This window comes from Heliangelus exortis, chromosome 1, assembly GCF_036169615.1.
Source record: "Heliangelus exortis chromosome 1, bHelExo1.hap1, whole genome shotgun sequence".
Taxonomy (NCBI): domain Eukaryota; kingdom Metazoa; phylum Chordata; class Aves; order Apodiformes; family Trochilidae; genus Heliangelus; species Heliangelus exortis.
In genome coordinates this window covers 42,802,830-42,824,443 of record NC_092422.1, presented here as the reverse complement: position 1 = coordinate 42,824,443, position 21,614 = coordinate 42,802,830, and the positions used below count along the sequence as shown (strand labels likewise).

General features: G+C 40.1%; 2 long non-coding RNA genes across 2 annotated transcripts; one reads left to right on the top strand and one right to left on the bottom strand.

The window, feature by feature from the left end:
* Positions 1 to 1,453: 1,453 nt before the first annotated feature.
* Positions 1,454 to 21,589, bottom strand: LOC139791825 (uncharacterized). The gene is made up of 3 exons (XR_011724040.1): positions 21,459 to 21,589; positions 14,456 to 14,615; positions 1,454 to 1,708 (listed from the first exon to the last, which is right to left on the bottom strand). It is a non-coding gene; the product is annotated as an uncharacterized lncRNA (long non-coding RNA).
* On the top strand, positions 10,110 to 10,602 carry LOC139791824 (uncharacterized). Its single transcript, XR_011724039.1, has 2 exons — positions 10,110 to 10,183; positions 10,324 to 10,602. It is a non-coding gene; the product is annotated as an uncharacterized lncRNA (long non-coding RNA).
* Positions 21,590 to 21,614: the final 25 nt, after the last annotated feature.

The following is a 21,614-nucleotide window of genomic DNA, read 5'->3' as shown; positions in this document are numbered from 1 at the left end:
AAAGTAGCAGGGACCTCAAATGCCTCATGAGTGATGCATTTCCTTTGCACCCAGACTTGAATGGCAGGGCAGCTCAGGCTTGCAAGGCAATTAAACCTGCTGAGCCCTGGGAGGGTATGATTCTTTCCTCTTTCCTTTGTTTTTCATACCATAAGCCCTCTCTTTCATAAAATCTTCAGAAAATCCTTCTTCCATAAAGAGTTTGGATGGACAGTCAATGTCTTGATGTTATTGGATTGCAATCTTTCCAAGAGGAAGACTAATTCCACATTGTCTAATTCTTCTTTTTGAGGTGTAGCATCAGAAGGGTTGGGATATTCACTGCTAAACCCCAGCCTGGTGCTGGACATCAGGATTGGCTCAGGTTATATCTACACTAGAAAATTAAGTGGGTCAGTGACTATTTTCTGGCCTTGACTGAAATGACAGAGCACAGTAGGTACCTGTAGAGCAAAACAGGTCTTTCTCCTCCAAAACACCTACTGAAAACCATTCCTGGATCAGTCTGTCTCCTGAACAACACTGAGCAACCACCTGGCAGTCAGGTAGTTTGTAGAGCGCTAGTTTACACAGCTCCAAATCACATGTATTAAATCCATGATTAATTGCAGGGCTCAATGTATGCCATTTAACAACCTGGGATCAGGCCCTGTTCTGTTTACTGGTGAAGTTGTAGCTGAGCTGCCTAAAACTAAGAGGGCAAGTACCTTACTCTGCACAGCATTGCTGGCAGAGAAGAGAGGCACACCTGGAACTGCTGGAGGATCTTCTGCCCCAGGAAGGGAAAGAGTGGCTTTCCAGCTCCCAGGTGAGAGAATAAGAGTTAAAACCTTTATCCTTAGAGCTCACTCCTCTCTAAAGATAGGCACTGTGAGAGTATTAGAATGACTGTGAGTAATGGGCTATTAATTCTCATTTGCAAAATGAGACAATATGATACCATTTTTTACAGTAATGATAAAATGGTAACATTAATTATTACTTTGCCAGTTAGCATGTAGCTTATGTTATGAGCAAATGATTTTGAAATGTTCTCTATATAGACAAGTGTGCACAAATAGTACATCTGGACAAAACAGAAACTCAGTATGCCTATTTCTTAGAAAACAAGGTATTTGCAGGTTGCTACTATAAGCTGTACAGTTTGATGTAGCAGTAGTTTTTACAGAATGAAAATCAAATGGAGAAGAGACCAAAATAACTCAAGCCTGAGCAAATGGTGTCCAGAATCATTATGGGCTGAGCTTTTCTTTATACAAAGAAAACACACCACTCCTTCTGCTTAACTTTGCACGACTTTTAGCTTCTGTGTGAACTAGGAAGATCTACTTGTAGGTATTCAGATAAGTATGCACATACACAGTAGACATATTGATAAGGACGGATTAAGCTCACAAATACACATGCATGAACACATATTTCCAACTTGTTCGCCAAGGAGAAGAGTCTTCAAAGTGTTTTTAAAAGAAATATATTTAACCACTTTTTGTGTCTCAAGGTCATTAGTAGATTAGAATTACCTTAGAAAATGGCATTTTACATACTCCCTGAGAACACCATAGTAATACAGTGGATAGAGAGATAAACGTCTTCAAAAGGGGATTCAGTTTTCTGTTTCAGCTGCACCTGCATTTCCGACATTGTGGTGGGTTGACCTTGGTCAGCTGCCAAATATCCACTCAGCTCCTCTCTCACTCCACCTCCTAGACTGAACAGGAGAGAAAATACAATGAGAAACCTCATGAGCCGAGATAAAGACAGGGAGACTTCTTACCAATCACTATCATGGGCAAAACAAACTCATCTAGGGGGCATATAAAATAAAAATAGAGTTAGATGATGAGAAACAAGGACAAAAACGAGAACACCTTCCCCCTGCTCCTCTCCCTTCTTTCAGGACTCAACTTTGCTCTTTCATGCCCAGCTCCTCCATGAACCCTGCCCCCAACCAGAGCAGGGGGATGGGGAATATGGGGCAATACTCCTTCTTCACAGTTTTCCTCTCTCCAACATGGGTCCTTCCTTCAGGCTGCCTTCCATCAGGAACTGCTCCAGAATGATCCTTTCCATGGGGTAAGTTCCTTCAAGAACAGGTTGATTCAGTGTGGGTCCTCCATGGTGCACTGGTCCTGCCAGAAAACCTCCTCCAGTGTGGGCTTCTCCTTTCACAGGTCCTGCAAGGAGATTGCTCCAGCACAGTCCCCACAGGCTGCAGTGAATATCTGCACAAGCATGGCTCCTCCTCCTCCTCCTTCTTCTTCACCGATCTTTGGCTCTGCATAGTTATTTCCCATTTTCTCATTCCTCTCTCCCAGCTGCTGTTATGCAGCATTTTTTACCCTTCTTAAATACATTATCACAGGGGTGCTCAGCTTTGGCCAGGAGCAGGTTAGTCTTAGACCTAACATGTGAGCAGCTCCTGGTGTTCTTCTCACAGAAGCCACAGCTTCTTGCCATGCACACCCCACGCAAAGACCTGGCTCAGAGTGTTACGGATCACTCTCTGCAGAGGCTTTTCTGTCTCTTGGCAGACTAGGTGGCCAGCCACAGTAAGATCAGAGTACACCCACAGAAGCACACCAAGAAAACCAAAATCCAAGGGTACATGGGTCTTGACAGAACCAACAGAAAGAAATTCAGAGGATCCCAGCCTGGTGTTCAACAGGTCATTGTTAACCAGGCAGAGATATATGTGATATTCCTCTTATTTTTCATTCTTTTTCTTGGGCATAGTGTGTAGGTACTTATTTCTTAATTACCTCATGCAAGCTTAAAGCTTATTAGAATTTGTCTATAATCTTGAGGCTGTTTTGACACACATACATACACATTGTGCCTGTAACATTTCAAAGAAGTAATTATACTTCCATTGTCCTAATTAGGAGCTATTACCCTCCGTTATGAAAAATCATTTAAAATATGGTACAACTGCTTCTTGAGAAGGCAACCTTTATGCCTTCATTTAAAAAATATAAATTCTTACTAAAACCCTAATCTGAGAGAATTGCCTATCAGTGTTCATGTGAGGTACCTGGAGGGTTGAGAAGAGAAATCCCTGCAGGCAGCTCACACAGGACTCTCCCATGGGGGTTGTTACTACATGGAGGAAGTGATGGAATGAAATTTCACTTGTTCAGAAATTTGTCTTTTGTTCAGAAAGATCCTCAATTGTAGAACCTCACAAAGGATCACGGCTCCAACATTTTAGCAGCCAGCAACAGACTACAAGTATTTCCTACAAACAAAGTTTAGAAAATCTTCCCTCCAGCTTACCAAACTGAGTACTGTGGTTGATTTCTTAGAGGGAGGGGATGCCATCTAGAGGGATCTTGCCTCTTGACAAGTGGGCCCATGTCCATGAACCTCATGAAGTCCAACAAGGCAAAGTGCAAGGACCTGCACCTGGGTCTGGCAATCCCCCATATCCATACAGACTGGGAGTTTAATTGATTGAGAGCAGCCGTGTACAGAAGGACTTGGGAATACTGGTGGATGAAAAGTTGGACATGAGCCAGCAATGTGTGCTCGTAGACCACAAAACCAACTGTATACCCTGAGCTGCATAAAAAGCAGTGTGACCAGCAAGCAGGTTGTGTGAGGTGATTCTCTCTTCTCCTGTTCTCCTCTTCTTCTCCTCCTCTTCTCCTCTTCTTCTCCTCTCTTCCTCTTCTTCTTTCCTTCTCTTTTCCTCCTCTTCTCCTCCTCTTCTCCTCCTCTTCTCCTCTTCTTCTCCTCTTCTCTTCTCCTCTTCTTCTCTTCTCTGGTGGGACCCCACCTGGAGTACTGTGTTCAGCTCCCCAGCAGAAGAGATGGACCTGTTGGAGATGGGCCAAAAAATGGCCAGAGGGATGGGGCACCTCTCCTGTTAGGAAAGGCTGAGAGAATTGGGGGTTGTTTGGCCTAGAGAAGAGAAGGCTCCAGAGAGACCATAGTGTAGCCTTGTAGTATTTAAAGGAGGCTAATTAAAAAATGTGGAGAAAGACATCTTACTAGAGTGACAGTATAAGGAGTAACAGTTTTAAATCTAAAGAGTTTACAACTTAAATTGTATATAGGGAAGATACTGTTTACAATGAGGGTGGTGAGACACTGGAAGAGGTTGCCCAGAGAAGATGTGGCTGCCCCCTCCTGGAAGTGTTCAAGGCCAGGTTGGATGGGACTTACAGCAACCTGGTCTAGTAGAAGGTGTCCCAGCCCATGGCAGGGGAGTTGGTTAATCTTTAAGGTGCCTTCCAACTCAAACCATTCTATGATTCTATAACTACTAAAAAAATTGAGTCAACTCCTCTGTCACTAAGGAAAATAATAGCACTTTTACATTATGAAAAATCTTGACAGACCACTGCACACAACACTGAGCCTGAAACAGCTCAGATATGCACAAATTGTTGGCAATGTAATTTTATGTATGGGCAGCAGGACCACAGCATTAAGAAATTGCTGCTGTGTGAGCCTAGACAAGCTCCAAAGCCTCCCACTTATTTCTATCCTGTCTGCTTGAAAAGTAACCACTCTGGGAGGAGATTATCTTACATCTGTATTACTCAACATCTGGTACATTATGATCTCTCCCAGTTAGGACCAGTAGATGCTGTTGTGACACAAGGAGCAAATAAGAGTATTCTAAAGTTTTTCAATTCTACCTGGCTATTCCTTAAACTAGATATTATTCCCAAGTATTTTCTAACATTATCATTCTTTCCCAAAATGCAGTTCCAATCATCAGTCTAAATTTTATTGTCTCTGTGTATCTAATATGCTATTTTCTTTCCTTCTTTCCTCCTTTCCTTCTTTTCTTCCTCTTCCTCTTTCTCTCTCTCTCTTTCATGTATCCTAATGTCTTACAAATATCTTGTCTTATTTTTAAGTCACATCTATAATTGTTACATTTCCAACTTTCTTTTCAAAGCAGAGGCTCCCCTCAAAACAAAGAAACAAAAGCTGTATTAACAGATGGAGTGACTTATCTATATGTATTTTCAGCATTATTTCAAAGGACATTTTGAAGCATCCATCTTCATGGCATTGTTCTCTCCTGCTTGAAGGATTATAGCAGTCTATATTCAAAGGACAAAAGCAATGCCAGGATTATCTGTGGAACTCCAGCCACCTCCAGTGATGTCCTGTCTTTTCTATCTATTAGATACTAATCTGTTCCCTAGAGGTCCTTATTAGGTGTGGGGTTTTTGCTATCTTAAAGATTGTCCTCAAACATGATAATTTTAGGTTTAGGATCGCAGTGCTTTCTGATACATGGGACAAGCAAACTCTGCAGTAACTGATTTGCAACTCCATCCCTTGATTTCAAATAGATGTTAACTGCTTGCTTCTTATTTCAGCTATTTCAGCATCAAAATATAAGTAGATGTGTGTTTTGACCTCCCCCCCCTTTCCTCACACCACCACCTGCCAACGAAGACATCCTGCAACATAAATAATTAATGTTGTTCTCTTAATTCCTAGGCTGCTACCAAGAAGCGTGGCCTCTTCGCAGTTTCTTTTCTGTTTCCTCAGTCATTGCTGCATCCATAATGAAGTGCAACATGAACTTAACATTAGAGCTGCAAATTTAAACACACAGAAGTTCAAACACACTCTCACAATAATGCCAGGTGAGCCAAGCTGAATATGTCCACTATGTCTGACACTTAGCAAAGGAAAGACCTTGCAAAAAAACTGCCTAGTTACCAGGAGAAGAAACTTGACTCCATACAGTGTGAAGACTTCTTCATTATCCATGATGAAGAACTTATGCCTGTGTGATTTCTGCAGTATTACTGGCAGCTGTGCTGGGAGAGTTGCTTCCCAGCTTGCTTCCAAGACCTCCAAGCCTCAGAAGCAGGAAACACAAGAATACACTTTCTTCTGCATTTACAAGGTAGGCTGATGTGAAACAGTTTCCAATTTTTCCCAGAAGAAAAAAGTTAATGATGTGCACAGTTTATAAAAAGTATCATTAGCTCAGATCCAGCATCAGTAGTGTTAAAGACCGTGTGAGAATCTTTAACAAGACCTGTTCTCTGATGGATTTCCTCCCCAAACAAGGTTTCCTTCCTAACTTAAATGTGCTCCACAGACTTGCAGAGGAATTACATGTTGTTATACCATACTGTTGTTTTGGTGAGTTTGCAGATTTTCAGGTTAGAGCATTGTCCATAAGAATGAACATAGGCATTAGAGTCACTGATACTGGCACAAACATGGGATGATACAGAATTTGGGAATGGCACTTAACCATCACATTTAGAATCACTTATGGGAAGCCCAAAAATACAATCTCCTTTATTACGTGCCAGAGTGGAGTAACCTGAAAAAACGGTGACCCACAGTAATGGCACTCTTGGAATTTCAAAAAGTACCTCTTTGCGTTCACGACTTCAGGGGATGGACAGTCATCAGTTTTGACATCATTAAAATGGGAATGATCCATTTGCTTTGATTCAGTTACCTTCTGTAGGCACCTAAAGCCATTTGAGATGCCCCAAGGACACTCAGCTGCACTTCTGCTGCTACTACAAAAGGTCACTGGTCTCTCGTGTCTCTTGTGTCCTATCTGAAAGCCTCATGTCCACATTTGAGATACTTTAAGGCATTTAAGATAGAGATAGGCATCTATCCATGGATGGCCAACTTGAACCCTTGCAACAGACTGGAATTAATCTCAGCTAGAACAGACGTGTAGCCTAAATTTTTTTCCCATCTGATCTGCTATCAGTAGAGAAATATAAGCACTTTCAAAGCATATTCATTCCTTACTAACGTGGACATCCAAGGCGACTAAAATTAAATGTCCTTGGAAATTTACTTTTACTTTGTCCAGGAATACCAGAATTATAGTAAGTAACCATTTATTTATCTACTAATGCAATTTTAAGTATTTTCCAATGGATAAGTATAATAAAACTATAATATATGTTAGCCCAAATATTATTTAAAGTAGGCAGCTGGAATGTTAAAGTTACTAAATTCTCTAAACACAGTATTCTGACTTCTGTTTTATTTAGGACTTGTAAAGTTTTCACCTTTCAGTGGAAAAAACCACTTTTTTCTTTAATGTTCCAGTTGTTTTCACAATGAGGAAACAAGTGACATTCACACATCGGAGAGGTACCATGAGGCTTACCCTTGAGTTGTATCTCTCAGTTCCAATTTAGTTCTGCACAATATGAGCCTGTCTTTAATTTAAAGATTAATTTCTAGAGAATGTGGTTTTCCAAAATAGAAGTTTCCAGCCTTCTTACCATACTGGAAATCACTCAAATCATTCCAGCAGAGACTCACATCTATCTACAACAAATGTAAGGAAATTATCAACAGGTTTTTTTTAAATTTTATTTAGTCTGTCTTCATATTTGTTGGCTATATCCTTAGCATAGACTACTGAATGATGATGACAGGTCACAGATATCCACTTTTAAAATGCAGAAGGGTAACAACAGCTTCTAGATCTACATTTTAAATGTAGTTAATCAAATAAACCAGCATAATACAACAGGGGGAAAAAACCCAACTTTCTTTTGGAACTGTAAAGCAAGAAGTTTGAAGCCACATCCTACCAGAAGGCAACACCTTTTAAACAGGTTCAAGTTGCTGTTTGCTTGAGGTTTTTTCCTAAATTAAAATTTCTTAAAGTTTTTAATACGATTTTGAAGATTTTTTTCTATATAATCAGATGAGATGAATCCTGAGCTCCTTTTTTGTCTAAATAGCTATGTGTGAACAATGGCTGAAAAATCTCACAGCAATATCCAGAAATACACAAAAAATACTGATAATAAATGTGACTGCATAACACAAATACCTTGCCTTCATATACAAGAAAGAGCATCCCCAATTTAATGTTGCTATTCTAAATTAGTAAAACTGTGAATCATATCACAAGAAAGTAAAACACATCTTCACAGAGAGACACTGACAAAATCTGGGAACTAAAGAAACAGATTTCTGAGGAAAAGTCCACCTGACATTGGAAGAATTTTCTTACTGGAAGTGCTTCGTAGCCTCCTAACAAAAGCTATCTATGAGAGACCAGTTTTCGACCTCTCCATTACCTCTGTTTGAGTGGAAGAGAATTTGGAAATGGAAATAAAAAGAAATGAATCACAAAGCTAATGTGGGCTGGAAAGATAATCCAGTTCCAGGACAAATGGTTCTGCCATACATTGGCTCCTGTGCCTTTTTAATGAACTGATGAATGCAATACTTAACAGCTCACAGAAGTTGGGTGCAGTCAGTGTCCCTTCCAATATTGATGATGATGACATCTCGACATCTGCTGCCAAAGCTTTTGTGTACCTCCAGCTTCTCACATGCTAATAAGCTAGATACCTCTAATTTCATTAGAGATTAAAAGGCCAGAGGCAAAAGAACTGTTCCATGGTGCTTTAGCTGTAGAAGACTAAAAGTATCACAGTTAAAAAAAAATAGATTCCCCATCAAAATTCAGAGAATGTAAGGAAAATAGCACAGTACAAAACTAATAACAGCATGTTATTTAGTCATAGAACAAAAGAGACAAATGGAGGCTAAACCATCCTTCCTTTGCAAAGAAAGACTACAGGCAGAAGGACTTACCTGTGTTCCTGGAGCTCAAACATGTGACAGCAATAATGAAATTTCTTGTCATTCACTTTTAGGACAATGTCTCACACATCTGTTCCAACACTCCCCCTTCACTATATAGGAGGCTGCCATATATTATGGTGAATCTTCCTTATAATACCAGGCTGGCCTGGCTGCCTTTAAAGACAAAGAGATTCAGGAGAGAAGGAGGTTGCAACAAACACTAAACATGCATTGGACACTGCTAGCAGAAAGGGGTACATATCCTTCACTACCTATTGAACTTCCACAGAGAATTCAGTAAGTTTTGTCTCTGAGCCAAATACATGAAGAAAAGGTCCTGTTCACCTGAAGAGGGTCAGGGTTTCACCACTTAAATCTTGGATGGAAATAATAATCAGGACTTTGATATTTTGCAGAGGGATTTCTAACTTTATATTGGAAAAGTCCTGATGATTTAACAAAGGGAAGAGTTACACACTAATTAATATCTCAGTATGTTTAAATAATGAGGCCTGTTGAAATCTGAGAAATTTCCTTCGTTCCTCAATATAGTTTAATATCATCCTTAAGGTAATTATTTCTATTTTGCCTTTTTAGCTTAACCCTTGATGATATAAAAGCCCCTTTTATTATATCCAACAAGTGTGCCTCATAATCATATGGAAATTTACTCCAAAATGCTTGCTTCTTACAGGCCATGTATTGCTTGTGTATAATTGTTGTCTATCACCCATAGCATGAAGGGGAAAAAATCCATTTTAGATGTGCTTAAGGGTGTATTTTTGAAAGGACAGATTCAGAAAATGTTGGCTTTTACTCTTTCACTACAAAAGCTGAAAAAAAATTGACACAAAAGGGAGAAAAACAAGATCAAAGTCTTATTTTCTTACATATGCCTTTCTACTGGTCTGGTAGATTTGCTCTTCAAGAGAAAGCGAAGGTATCAAAACTTTCCTCCAAATTGGTGGAAACACTACAAGTCACAAGTGGTTACTGCTGGTCACATGTAGGATTCCTTGTTTTCAATAGATAAGAGATAAATGGTCTGTGATCATAAATTTTTAAGTAGAGTAAGAAAAAAGCCCCTGCACTAGATCTGCTGGAGCTGTAAAAGATGGGCAAAAGATTGTAGCTAGTATGATGTTAAAGCCACAAGTATAAAAGCTCCAGATACCAGGAAGAACTCATACCAAAAAAAAAAAAAAATTAACAGAGTTAACATCAAGAGGGTTGGTATCAGGTGCAAACTAAATAAACATATCTGTAAGAGTATCTGTAAGGGCCAGGGTTTAATTGCTCCAGCATAAGCATATAAGGACATTTGAGACACCAGTGCAGGACTGCCCTGGTTTGGGCCAGGATAAAGGTAATTTTCTGTCTTGTACTTTTCTTTCAGCTAAGCCTCTTGTAAGTAGCTGCACTTGCTGAAATTCACAGCAAGTTTCTCAGGCAGTGTCTGCTTCTGGGACTGATAACACTCGATGTTTGTAGTTACAGACAGAGACTGGTGTGCAGAGCCAAGACACTGCTCAGTTCTGAGAAACATTTTGCCCTCCAGAAGGAGAAAAGGAGTAAAAAGGTCCTACCTGCAGATGTTCTTTGGGGAGGAATGGACAAGGTAGATGCCAAAATTGACCACACAGAGTATTCCATCCCATACACATCATACTCAGTATAAATTTGAGGGATCACAAGGGTCAAACCCCTTTTTCCACCCCTTCCTGCTTCCCCTTCTTCACTTGTCCCTGTTTGCTTCAGCATCCTGGGAGGATTCCATCCATTCATCTGCCTGTGGGCCTAATCCATGTCAGCCTGAATGTGTGTGTTCCTGCCTCCAGCTCCTGACTGCTGCTGACTCCAGGATTCCAGTCTGGACTTTCCCAGGGCTGCCCTGCAGCCTTGGTGGTGACATGAAAATTACTGGGGGAAAGGAGGCAGGAATGTGGTATCAATTTTCCTGTATATTTGTATATATTTAGTAATTTTTTTCCTTTTTATCATTACTGTTTCATTAAAGCTGTGTAATTTAGTTTCCAACCCATAAGTCTCTCTCCCTTATTCTCTCTCCTTTCTTTATCAGAGAAGGAATGGGGATTAATAGTGAGCATCTCTCATTCGGTTTAATTGCCGGGCCAGTGTTAAACCATGACAAGGACCCACCAGATTTGACCCCAGACTTTTGAGATCTCAGTTGCTTTATTTAGTCTGTGTGAGATACTCTAGGATATCTCATATATCTCTAGGATATCCCACCCTAAGTACCTAAACTGTTACCATTGTCCACCCAAATCCATCTTATTGAAACCTAGAGAGCTAATAGCTGACTACATGTAGGTTAGACCAATGTAGCTGTGTAGCTGTGCAAGCTTCACTGACTATTTAACTAAATAGTCTCCATTGGCTAAAATTGGCTGAACATCTAGCTCACAGCTAAGCATACAACTCAGTTTAAACACTCACATTTAGTTGTCCACTTCGAAGATGAATCTCATCCCCAAAGGCAGGGACTCAATTAGTGACTTGACATAGACACTTAGTGCCATTTGAGATGGTGAAAGACATCTGAGATACCTTGATGTCATTGGTAGATCTGACTTGAGACCTGTGGGAAACCTGAACCCTCTTGTACCAGAGGTGAGAGGCCTGGCAGAACAGCTAAGTTCCCCAGGGCTTTTCAGATGTCCCTAAACAGTACATTTAGGAAAAAAAAAGAATAAAAATCTATTATTCAGCATCTGAACCTGAATCACATTCTATCTCCCCCATTAAGATCTCCAAGAGCAGATCTGCATGCATATTCAAAGTCCCTTCTTGTGATAACTGTCTGCCAATAGGCACCAAGTCTACACAGACTTTCAAATCAAATTTCCCACTGAGGAAAGATAGAAACAAGTCTTGTTTTAACCCCTGTATTACAAATGGGGACACAGACCCCCTCTGTGACATGTCCTGATGCAGGAGGATGGAGGCAAGCTCCTCCTCGAAAATATCAAAACAATATCAGAGTCCAGTTTTGGGAAGCTGTGTGTCAAGAATTTCATTTGTATAAATACATTCTGCTAGCAATTATCTTACTTATCATCCTACTCTACTTTTATAAGGCAGCTTGTAAACAGAAAGTTTCTAAGGCCACAAGATGGCAAGACCAAATGCATGTCAGGAGCCAAGTCCTTCTCTAAGAAAAGAAACTTGACAGATGATGTCTAACAGTGTCTCTCACTGATACATTTCATACCAAGGCAGTGAAGCTGGTGTGGGACTGAAATAGTACAGGTGCTTGGTAGATTTCCTTCTACCAATCTCTTTAACTGTCATGATTTCACAGGTAAAAATGTTGGAGTATTACAGTACAGCAACACAGCCAGATAACTCACCTGCCCCACTCACCCCAGAATTCTGAGTCTTCTAAGCACCCACACTGCAAAAATGCTACTTTGCTCCTGGCTCCTCTTTATGAACAAGGCATCTAGCACCCTTCAAAACAGAAACTGAGTGGAGTCTGGGGGCTAGGTCACTGTAGGGACCACTTTTTTAAAAGACTGTGCAGAGCAGATTGATCTAAAATTGTCTCCTTCAACCCTTCACTGCCCTGGTACACTGAAAAGTGTGAATAAGTAAGTGTGCACCACCTTTCCCATGGGCTAAGGATCATTCCCTAAGGCAGGTTCAGCAGGCAGCGTAGATTTAGCTTTAGACACCAGTCCCAAGGGAGAAATGCAGAATGCCTTTGACTTTTCTTCATTCCAATGGGATTTTTCATTGTAGACAAGAGAGGAATAAGCCAGATAGATGGGATTGTCTTTTTAGATGTCACACTTCACACACATGTGACAAATGCAGAAAAATTTTGTGTGAGGAAGGTAAGTATCAGGCAAACTGTGCAGGCTGCCTTGCAAAACAGTGTCTGTCACTAAGAATGCTGAAAGCAAGAACAGCTGCTGATTGAGGGCAGGATGAGGAAGGAAAGCAGGAAGATAGCTCAGGCCTGGGGGTCCTCTGACTTTCAGGAGAACCCAAGAGAAAATGCATCACTACAAGTGGCTTCTGTAGCTCGCAAAACAATGCCCTTTACCTTTATCATTTTCTATTCATTTCATCCTGCTCTGTGCAACCTTGCACCAAAAGTTGTGAAACACAAGTCTCCAGCTCAGGAGTAGCAAATATCTGGCTTCACAAAGATACATTGAACCAACTCATTCACATTTGGTGTCTCTGTCCCCTTTACAAAGGGTGACTTCTCCGAGGCTGTGGCTGACCACAGGGGAGAGGTGGAGACAAACACCATCTTGGGCTCATCAGAGGCTTTTTGAGACTCTACAAGGCAATCAGCCTGTACAGTGTAATAAATGCAGTTCTTGTGTTTGCTTTAGAAACCTCTTCTATTATTACAATCAAAAATTATAGTAAAAAATCCACCATACAGCATAGATTAATCCCACTTTAATTTACAACCAAATTTGCCGCCAGATTGCTGATTCCCTGCATTAAGTGTTCATTACAAAATCAAAATGTTTAAGAATTGGAAAAGGAACTATACAATGTTTAAGAAAAAACAGAAGCACTCATCATCATCCTAGAATACATTAGCAAAGCCTGAGCTAAATTAGAGAGCTGGTAAATATATTAGCACACCTCCAATAGTGCATAACAATTTTTTTAAAATAACACAGGGAAAAGGAATAAAGTTATTAAAAATAAATATATTTTTCTACAATGTAACATACAAGGGGTCTTCACTGTATTAAAGCATATAAAAATAACAGAGAAGAAAATTGAGTCATGAGTACTGAGATTTTCTCCATTTACTTATTTTTAATGTAGAATTCCAGCAAGAATCTAAGGCAATATATTACAGTTTTATGTGCAAATGAAGTAGTAAGTTTCAGTAATTTGAAATTAATTTAGATTAAAATTTAAGTTTAGCTCCAAATAGAAATGAGTTGTGAAATTGTCCTGTCAAAAACAAATGGAGATCTAAATTTAAAATCACTGTTGGCTAACAGAATAGTGAGATATTGGTTAAAGACTGTGATTTGAAGTCCATGGTTACTAAAAAGCAGATAAGACCAAGCCTTTAAGAAATATCTGACCCATGTAAACCATAATTTCAACCTGCTACCGACTTAAAAATATTTACTTTTCTTCTTAGTTTTAAAAATTTAAAATCACCTATAAAACACTACCATGCAAATTTTAATCTGAGTTTTTTGCTAATGTTTCTGAAAAAGGCCAAAATCCCTAAATTTTCTTCTACCAGTAAATCTTTTAAGCCATATCTGCTTGCTCTTTATTTAAAAACAAGCAAGAAAAAAGCCCTCAGTTTCCTTACAACTGCACTCACCAAATCATTTGGCTATTTTATTAAAATATACATCAATAAGAAATGTTAAAATCAGAAGTGACATTATTTTGGAGGGTGAATTGCTAATAAAGCAACACAGATTTTCATCCTGTGTGAAACAGCTGGACCATGACGAGATCACATTAGCACTAATTAAAATGATATTTTTTTTGTGCAGTTTTCGTTAATCCAGCTTCATTGGACTCATAAGGATTTTTGAAATCTGTAATAAAAGCTATTATGTAATCTTACTCTGGTTCTCTTGCATCAGGTTACTGTGTGAAATTTCCCTATAATAAACCATATTTTCTTAAAACCCTCACTCGATAAAATCAATATGAAGTTTTTTACTATTATGGCTGTTTTTTCCCAATATACGATCCTCATTTAATTAAAAAAAATTAAAGCCTTAATTTATTTTTGCTTGACAAACAAGAAAAATATCATATTAAAGGCAACATTTTGCCATGTTTCTCTTTCTCCCTCACTTTCCCAGGTCCCTGTTGTTCCCAGTGTATAATTTGCAAAACATATTGCTTCAATACTTACAATGAGAGAGGCGGCCCAGCTGTGGGAGGGAAAGGACAGCAGTCTCCAATATTACCATAATAATCTGCCTAAGGTCCCATGAGCCCTCTGGAGTATACAATTCTCTATACTGCAGGCCCCAGCTGGAGAATGTTCTCTTGACATGTATGCCAACCTTTGCCTGCAGGCAAAATAAAAAAAAAGGCAGAGAAGTAATCATGAAAATAAAAAATCTTGTCAACTGTGGTAGGATGCAGTTTCCATGTTTTTTTTGCTCACGTAGGCAGTCATTGTGCTAACAAAATGATAGGAGACTTTAAAAGACTGCAGCTGGTACGTGTTTTGCTGGAGAAGGGAGAACATCCTGTGCCACACTAATTCTGAAATTCTAACTTTGGGGAAAAAAAAAAAAAGTGAGCAGTGCTGTTGTATTAGTGACAATATGCATGACAGCTTTATTTACCTCCTCTTCCGATGGCTGCTCATTACAGGATTTAGGCTGGCAAGTGAAACCCTGACAGTGCTGTGCTAATTGCAAAGGGCCAGATTGGGATCCTCATTGTTTTGTGTCAGGTGGTTGGGCTTTTTTCACAGCTCTGAGGGCTCTCAGGCAAATAGTCTTGCTGGCTCAGTGGGATTAATTGGGAGGTAAACTCCCATCACTATGAGAGCCAGGCAATTGACTCAGTGAACTTTGCAAAAAACACCAAACCAAACCAAACCAACAAATAAAACAAACAAACAAACAAATAAACAAACAAAAAAAATTACTTTATATCAGGTAATGCAGTAAGTGGAAAAGGTGGTTGGAAGACATATGATCAAAGACCAAATATATGCTTTTGTACTTCAGTTTCAAACTCAATTTCAATCCAAGGACCCAAGGTCTTTCTTCTGATTTCATTCAAATAAATGTAGGTAAGAACACCATCACCACAGAGCTCAGAAATATGTTTTGACCCATGTTTTTATGGACTCTAAAAAAAATACAAGTGGTCTTCTGTAAAGGAAGAAATAATCTCTGTGTAACAGTCATGGTTCAGAGGCTGTCTTTTCAAAACAGTGTTGTCAAAGAAGTCTTATTTACCATTTTAACCCTAATTAACATTAAAACAAGATTTCTTTTCATTTTTCTTTGCTGCTAGAAGACATATTCCCACTCAAATTCATGGTATTTCATCTCAAAATAACCCCTTGGAATTTAGAGGTATACTCAAGGTGAAACATCTTTGGTACTAAATCATAACGCAAACAGAAAGTCTTAAGCATCCTGCCTGAATGAGTTCAGAACACAGCATTCATCAAAGCAAGTCACACATTTCTATCTAATGCCTTTGGGTAGAGCAGATTTGTACAACCATAATCAAGCAGAGTGAAAATGTCTGTGGAAAGCTAACAGACCAGAAGAGAGCTGCTTCAGGCTCACAGGACACAGGCACAGAAAGGACCCAGGGGAAGTTTCAGTGCAGTCACCATCTTCCTCCTCCGTGCCTACTCCCCACTAACCAACACAGAGTTTTACTTTAAACAGTTAATAAAAACAAGCCCAGTAATCTGGAAGTACTTTTCACCTGCCTAGGTGTGTGTACATAAATGTGTATTTTTCCCATCTCCAGAGCCAGTGTTCTCTCCTTTCCCTCCTTTCTTCAAGCCACCCAGAAGGAATAAGAACATGTTTAGCTCAATAATTGCTCTTGAAGGATATGTACAGTAGCAAGTTAAAGAGTTTGATTTGTTGTCTGAAAGTGGAAGTCATTGCTTATGGTGAGTGGACCTGGGAGAGACCCTGTCTGTCTGGCACACAAACAAGATCATTCTTAAAGTCTGCCAGCCAAGTGGAGTTTAATTGAAGATGCTGGAGAATTTACAATTAGGAGAAAATGAAAACAAAATTAAATATATAGAGAGAAACTACTGGGCCAAGATTAAACAGTGTAGAGAATATTTCATGTAGATGCAAGAGAAAGAGGGAATCATGGATGAAGTTTTTTTAGACAGACCTGACCAATGTCTCCTCACAAAACTACTGGAACTGAAGAACATTACTCTCAAGAAAGAAAGGGCTTTTGCAATCCAAGGCACTAACCATTAGGAGATGTTCTCACATAGCACAGCTTTGGATATAGGTGTCTAGACTATATATCCACATTTCCTATTGTGTAATAGGACATACCAGTTAAAATTAACAAGTAAATCCCAGTTCTTGCCATGGAACAAGTAGGAAGCATGGTCACCATCACCATGGCTGAGCTAGGTATATAACCTTGCTACCAGTTTCACTTGTGTTCTCACAAGAATGAATATAAGGTTGGGGTGATATGCTTTCTGTTTTCTCTGCTTGTGTTACCTCCTACTGCTTGTCAACAAAGCTCCATCAGTAAATCAAACATTCCCAAGAGCTCTCCCTGGCACTGTGCTCAGCCTGCACCACACAGCCCAGATGACAGCAAAATAAACTCAAGCCCTCCCACTCTCTGCAACAGGGTGGCCTGATGCAAGCTGCCCATTGGGAATCTGCAGTGCCCTTCATAAATCAACCCCAGAAGCAGTTTGGGAAAGCACTACTCAGCATGGGCCAAAATCATGGGCTGAAAATTTTCCAGTGTTTTTTTACCAGTACAGATTTAGCATGAACGCATTTTGCTTGTATTTGACAAAAATTTATGTTCAGGTTAGTGAGACCACCATAAGGGCATAAAAATATTTACCAACCTGCAGTGTTGTTCTAAGTAGTTAAAAAAAGTAGCCTATAACTGGTTTACAGAACCCTGTGAAACTTTTATACTTTATTTGCTGGTTCAGCCACCTGAAAATAAATAACGTTTGATATGAAATGTCATTGTGACATTAAAAAACAAAATTATTTTTCACAAAATGTAACAGGAGTATAGGATAGCTTAAAAAATGTGGTTGCTTTATGTCTGAAAGAATTTTATAGATGTTACCCAGAAAGAGCATGTAATTTGGACTTCCCTGGATTTGCATTTTCCTTCAACTTGGTCTGTTCACAGATATTAGGCATGAAAGTATGTTGGTAAATAAGAAGTATGAATAGGATAGGAAGCCAAGAAATTAAAAAAAACCAAAAACCCTATCTATCAGAAATCACATTTTAACAACTTTAACTTTCTCCCATAATCTCCAAATTACACAATGACATGATTCCATGGTTCTGTCCTGATGGTACGAATAGAAGTGGGCTTTTTGAAAATCAATCTTCTCTTATTTTTTTACACAGTGGGATGAGAGAGACTGGTCTGACCCATTTACCTTAGGCACCTGTTTTTGCATGGGATGAAATCTGGAGGTTCTTGTGTCTCTGCAGAGAGAGCCTAGTCACCTAGATGATTAGCAAACCAAAGTTAGGTAAAACGAATTGCCTGTTTCACTTGCTTCAAGTTAGTTTGGAAAATCCCTCTAGGCATGAGATGTGCCAAGTGCCTTTCAAAATCCAGCTCCAGATCTCTGCAAAATCCCAACCACCTGTGTTATGTGCTCAGTTTGCAAGTACTTTTCTCTGCTTTCCAAACTCCCTTGGTTCACGTCAGCAGAAAATATTTGCAACCAACCCAAACAGTTCCAACTGCAGATGCTGCTGAGAAGCTGGCTCATCCCTGCAGGAGGGGGTTGGCTGTCAGCACAATACCTCAGGACACAGCCAAAAGCAAAACAAAATGTGCCTGAAGCCAAGAGTCACCCAAAAGCCCTGCAATGAAGGGAACCTACTGCTCCAGACCCCATGCACAAGTTTTTGCTCCAGCAGCTACCGTGGACCTGATGCTGAAGATGTTTATGGGGGGTGGACACCTAAGGGAAGAATAGGAGATCAGAGCATTCCCCCAGACAGAAAGAAAAAATTAAAACAAGCACTTCTGAAACTGGGAATAAGTATTTCTACCTTCCATTGAGTTAAAAAAGAATTGAGGATTTGTAACTTTTCTTACTGCAGCAGATCTTCAGCACTTAAGCTGAGCCACATGATATAATTGTCCAAGAAATTTAGTTGCTACTCTGGGGATAGATAGCTTCTCATGTTTCCTTAGAAAGAAATTAGTATACAACTACATATTTATCCTGGAAAGGTAGAAGCTTTGCTCCCTGTGTTATTTTGGAAAGAGATCTGGACTATTTGGCAGATTAAACAAAAAACAAGAGACAAAATATAATTAATGTCTTCAGTCTCTGCACAATCAAATATTCTCCCCTCACAAACCTTTGGGTTATTCTGAAAACACTCCAAATCTCTGTTATGATGGGTATCCCAGAACATGGGAAGTGCTAACCTATCAAAGGAATATGAGCTGAACACAACACATTTAGAGACATGACAAGGAAAATAGGATTCAGAGTTGCTACAGAGGAAGCACTGAAACCCTGACTGTAAAAAGAAAACAAAATAATCCAGTCTAAACCTCCCCTTGTGCAACCTGAGGCCACATCTTCTTGTCTTGTTGCTTGTCACTACAGAGAAGAGACCAACCCCCACCTTGCTCCAACCTCTTCAGGTAGTTGTACAGAGTGATAAGGGCTCCCTTCAGCCTCTTCTTCTCCAAACTAAACAATCCCTCAGATCCACCTTGTAAGATTTGTTCTCCAAACCCTTCACCAGCTTGGCTGCCCTTCTCTGAACTCACTACAGCAACTTCCTTCTTGTCGTCAGGGGCCAAGAAATGAACACAGTATTTGAAGTGTGGCCCCAACAGTGCCAAGTACAGGGGCACGATCACTCCCCTACTCCTGCTGGCCACACTATTTCTGATACAAGCCAGGATGCCACTGGCTGTCTTGGCCACCTGGGCACACTGCTGGCTCATGTTCAGCTGTTGGTCAACCAACACCCCCAGGCCAACACCCCTCTGGACAGCTCTCCAGCCACTCCTCTTTAGGCCTGTAGTGTTGCCTGGGGTTGTTGTGACAGAAATGCAGGACCCAACACTTGGCTTTGTTGAGCCTCATGCGACTGGCCTCTTCCCATTTATCCAGCCTGTCCAGGTCCCCTTGCAGAGCCTCCCTACTCTCAGACAGATTAACACTCCCTCCAAGCTTAATAAGAGGGCACTCCATCCCCTCATCCAGATCACTGATAAAGGTATTAAACAGAACTAGGGAATACCGTACCAAGACCTGGGGAATATCCCTGGTGACCATCCACCCGCTGGATTTAATTCCACTCACCACAACTCTTTGGGCCCTATCATCCAGGCAGTTTTTCACTCAGCAAAGAGTACGTTGGTGTCATGGTTTAACACTGGCCTGGCAATTAAACCAAATAACAGATGTTCTCTATTAATCCCCCTCTCCTCACTGATAAGGAAAGGAGAGAGAATAAGAGAGAGAGACTTATGGGTTGGAAACTAAACTACACAGCTTTAATGAAATAGTAATGATAAAAAGGAAAAAATATTAAATATATACATGTAAATATATAAATATATACAGGAAAACTGATACTACATTCCTCCCTCCTTTCCGCCAGTAACTCTCACATCCAGGGCAGCCCTGGGAAAGTCCAGGCTGGAATCCTGGAGTCAGCAGCAGTCAGAAGCTGGAGGCAGGAACACACACATTCAGGCTGACATGGATCAGGACCATAGGCAGATGAAGGGATGGAATCCTCCCAGGATGCTGAAGCAAACAGGGACAAGTGAAGAAGGGGAAGCAGGAAGGGGTGGAAAAAGGGGTTTGACCCTTGTGATCCCTCAAATTTATACTGAGTATGATGTGTATGGGATGGAATACTCTGTGTGGTCAATTTTGGCATCTGTCTTGTCCATTCCTCCCCAAAGAACATCTGCAGGTAGGACCTTTTTACTCCTTTTCTCCTTCCAGAGGGCAAAATGTTTCTCAGAACTGAGCAGTGTCCTTGGCTCTGCACACCAGTCTCTGTCTGTAACTACAAACATCGAGTGTTATCAGTCCCAGAAGCAGACACTGCCTGAGAAACTTGCTGTGAATTTCAGCAAGTGCAGCTACTTACAAGAGACTTAGCTGAAAGAAAAGTACAAGACAGAAAATTACCTTTATCCTGGCCCAAACCAGGACAGTTGGTCTAGGCCCTGTGCAGCCAGTTTCTCCAGGACAATGCTGTGAGAAACAGTGTCTAAGGCTTTACTGAGATCCAGATAAGCCACAGCCATAACATCCATATCCAGCTGCTCAAAAGATGCAAAGAATTTTGTTTGGGGAAAAAAAAAGAGAACTTGAGTATTGAAGGAAAGCAAGATTACACTGCTAATAACTAGAATGAAAAAAAAAATGTTGTGTCAGGTCTCTGAATCTTTTTCTGAATTTTATAGTATTGGTTAATTTTATTCTCTCCTTCTCTAGGTTTCCTAGTGCTGTCACCATGCTGGGTTCAATTCACATCCTTTTCAAGAAAGAGATCATGATGCTGTGACTGAGCTGGTTGCAAAAGGAGAACTGACTGTGATAATTCAGATTAATGTACCAGCATCAGTTTTCCTTGGCAAGCTGTTAACACAGATGTAAGTCTTTACAGAGGCTCAGCTCTCTTGTCTGCTAGACAGACTCTCCCTTCTCTGATTCCTCGATCCCCAGTGGAAGTGAAAGGGTTAGTGCCAGGGCACATCATTTTGTTTCTTCATTGCTTTCCTTGACAGCCACTTACAAGTCTAAAATCATATTTATTCACTATTTGTTTTGCTGTCGTAACTAAACCTTTCCATCACATACAAGAAACTCACTTTGAAACAGTTGGGCTTGATGATCTTAAAGGTCTTTCCAAACCAAAACCATGCTATGATTCTGTTCTATGAAACAAACTAGAAAACCACCTGTCTCAGAAAGCTCTTGGGGGCAAGTCTAATTTACTTCTGTAATGCTGAAGGGAAGAGAGAAGCTAGGGATAGAAATGTCATTCACCAAACAGCCAAAACTAATAGCACTGCACAGAAACAAAAATGTAAGTCTGGCCAAACAGAAAACATAAGAATGAAACTCACTTAATGAAACCATAATTTAAAAAATAAGAATAAATCTTGTGTTTGGAAAGGGGGCAACTTACTTCCTTGACTGAGAAACACAGGTAAAACAGTGGCAGCTCTTAGAAAGTAACTTTTTTAAAATGTCTGGTGCACAGAAGACTGGTCCAAACACCTGAGTTTACAGAGCCATGAAGCAAGCCTGGTCTCTTGTCTACAGAACAGTGTTCCTATGGTGG